The sequence below is a fragment of the Canis lupus genome, chromosome 5 (genome assembly GCF_011100685.1).
Source record: "Canis lupus familiaris isolate Mischka breed German Shepherd chromosome 5, alternate assembly UU_Cfam_GSD_1.0, whole genome shotgun sequence".
Classification (NCBI taxonomy): domain Eukaryota; kingdom Metazoa; phylum Chordata; class Mammalia; order Carnivora; family Canidae; genus Canis; species Canis lupus.
In genome coordinates this window covers 71,443,122-71,446,480 of record NC_049226.1, presented here as the reverse complement: position 1 = coordinate 71,446,480, position 3,359 = coordinate 71,443,122, and the positions used below count along the sequence as shown (strand labels likewise).

Sequence of the window (3,359 nt, the reverse complement as noted above, 5' to 3'; positions counted from 1 at the left end):
TAATATTCCATCTACCACTTTTTTTTAAGAGCTCTCTCCAAACTTTTCTCTCTATAAATAACTCAAGTGGACTTTGGTACTTGTTTTCAGCCTCTCAGAAAGAAATATTCCATGCTTCCTTCTAATTTCCATGGTTATTCTTCCTCCAGGGTTTAGACAAATAAAGGGGAAAAAATCCTAATACAGTTATCTATATATATAACCTCTAAGTTTCGGACTCTAACCAACTCCAAACTTCAGAAACAGGGAGCTGAAGTTGCCCTAGGCCAATTAGCAATAAATCAGTCTCTTGCCTTCTTCTGGGCCTTGGAAGACTATCAAGGACATTGTCTTAATCTACTGTAACAAATACCACAGACTTAAACAATAAACAAGTTATTTCTCACAGTCTGGAGGCTGAGAAGTCCAAGATCAAAGTGCCAGCAGATTCTGTGGCTGGTGAGGACCTGCTTCCTGGATCACAGATGATCATCTTCTTGGATCCTCACACAATAGAAAGAAAACTACCTAGCTCTCTGGCCTCTTCTTCCAAAGGTACCAATCCCATTCATGAGGACTCTACCCTCATGACCTAATTACCTCCCAAAGACCCCACCTGCAAATGCCATCACATTGGAATGAGGATTCCAACATAGGAATGTGGGGGGACACATTCAGTCCATTGCAGGCAATGTCTGTCTACCTGTGCTCTGACAGTGTCCTGGCCTGGAGTCCCCTGTCACCTCTGTCTCCACATCTAAGCTGTGTCATGAACCCTAAGACTCTTGGGTGGGTGCCCACCCAGGACAAATGAGGCTGGGGACACAGATGTGCTTGGAGCTGGAAGCATGCCTCTCCCCTCCAATGCAGAGCAGACCACAGAAGAACTCTGGGGGTAGAAGGAGTGTCTGTCTCTTATGCAAAGCACCAGGGAACACTGGACTCCCAGCCAACATCTGCACCATCTTGTTCGCCTCTTGCAGGTGACAGAGAAAAGGTGCTGCTGTGATAGATTCTGACCCATTGCTCTCTTTTGTTACAGGTGAGAATTACCTCCAACTGGAGAATGTGCTGCCCTCTAAGAGAAAGCCTGTCAGAAGTTTGTCATACTGACTCCTTCCTCTAGGATGGTGTCTCTCCAACTTCATCCAGGTGAGGCCTGAGGATTCAAGAATTCCCACATTTGACTGAACCTTCAACATTGTTTCAGCAAGGGACAGAGGCAGGGTTCCTGACTCTCTTTCCATGGGTGCACATTAGTCAGGGCTCTTCAGAGAAGTAGATGACTTGTAAAATTAACCATCACAATGGGGCACTTCCACTTTGGAATCACAAGTCTTTTAACATAAAGCAGCTTCAAGGGGGCATATGAGAGTCCTATTCAGCAAACAGATGCTTGCTAGAGCTTGCCTATACCCTCAGAAGGAACATGAAGTAGGCATGTCCTCTTCTCTCATGCCACTCACTGTTTCTTTGAGAAACCTGTCCCCAGCCCATGAGGAGGACTTGTGGGTTTGTCCGTCATGGCACCCTGCCCCACGTCCCATGTGAACCAGGTTGACAAACTATCTTTCCTACCCATGATGGGCAGAATAATGGCTTCCCAAAGGAGCCACATCCTAATCCCCAGAACCTGTGAAGATGTGACCTCACATGGCAAGGAGGAATAAAGATTGCAGACGGTATTAGGGATGCTAATTAGCTAACCTTCAGCAAAGGACAGTAACTTGTATTAGCTATGTAGGCTCAATGTAATCACATGTGTTCTTAAAAATGGCAGAGGGAGACAATTGGAGAAAGAGATGTGAGGATGGAAGCAGTGTCAGAAAGATGCTTCCTTGCTGGCTTTGAAGATGAAAGGGGGCCCCAAGCCAAGGAATGTGTGCAGCCTCTAGAAGCTGGAAGAAGCTGGAAACAGATTCCCCACTAGTACCTTCAGGAGGAATACAAGCCTGCCAACCCCTTGATTTTAGCCCAGTGGGACCTGCATCAGACTTTTAAAATACAGAACCATAAGATAATAAGTTTGTGTTGTTTTAAGCCACCAAGTTTGTGATAATTTGTTACAACAGCAATGGGAATCTAATACACTAACCTATCTTCTAAGAACAGGGATTGGCCCATGAATGGACTTGAGATCCAGGGGCCAAACAAGAATCTTTCCTGAATTAGTATCTGGCCACTGGAAAGGGAACTCCCTCCCCTGCTGAGGTTGTCAGCTGGAGGATAAGCCATGGGCTCTCAATGGGTTGCCTAACTGCATAATTAAGCCAATATTCAAAGACAGGCCAAGTTGATGAGAGAGAGAGAGAAAGAGAGAATGATATTCTGAAATATCTCTTGAACCTCTAGATCCAACCATGCCTGAAACACCCAACCTTCCCAGTTACAATACCTAGTGAATTATCTTTTGGGCTTAAGCTAAACTGAACTGGGCATTTATCATTTGCATCAGAAAGAGTCCTACAAACATGGGATGCCAGTAGTAAACTGGTCCAGTGATTCTTAACTTTGTGTGTGTGTGTGTGTGTGTGCGGGGGGGGTGGTCATAGATTCCTTTAAAATTCAGAAAATATGAATAGACATGACCTTTGTTAAGAACAAAACTGCTTAGGTCCAAATCTGGGCTCCCGCAGTGCCTAGACTCCAGATCCACAGAAACTGAGAGAACACAGCCATGTTGTTTTATGCCACTAAGTTGTGGTGATTTGTTACATGGCAGTAGATAACTAATACACCAGCTTTTATCATCCTAGAAGTTTCTGAGTGTGAGTCATGAGTCTGTGAAGCTGGGAGCTGCCTCAGGCTTTGATGGCCCACTTCCCATGCAAGAGGCAGGAGATGTTGGTTTGAGGTGGCCTGTGGATTTTCTTTTCATCATACTCCTAGACAAGGCACTGTTTTCAGACTCCCAAACCAAGTGCCACAGCTTCTGTGCCATGCTGCAAGCTGTTCTCTGCTTCCTGAGACTTCCACCTGTCAGATATCTCAAATAATTCTAAAATTAGAGGGAAGAGTGCAGTTGTGGTTTTGTTTTCTCAGCAGCCATTCACTCTCTTGTGGTAACAGCAACCTCAATTTTCCTTTGGAAGGACATGCTTTTTCTGATTCTCAATCCATTGACTTGGGAGAGGATAACCTCCACCACTCCTAACCCACTACCCGTTTCCAGAAGTAAGCACATGACACTGGTCTGACAATTAAAGTAGAGATGGGAAAATTGTGGCAGAGGAGGATTTGGTGGTAGGCGGGGAATGGGGGCTATCGGAAGCTCTGTTTGGACATGTCAGCGTTTGAGAAACCTCTCAGACATCTAAGTAAAGACACTGCAAAGGCAGGTGAATATTCCAGAGTAGAATCCAGGGCAGAGGTCCAGGCTA

General features: G+C 45.3%; 1 long non-coding RNA gene across 1 annotated transcript; it reads left to right on the top strand.

Annotated features, from left to right (window-relative positions):
• The first annotated feature begins 325 nt into the window (after positions 1-325).
• On the top strand, positions 326-2,205 carry LOC111096023. The gene is made up of 3 exons (XR_005358934.1): positions 326-534; positions 1,022-1,131; positions 1,760-2,205. It is a non-coding gene; the product is annotated as an uncharacterized LOC111096023 (long non-coding RNA).
• Positions 2,206-3,359: the final 1,154 nt, after the last annotated feature.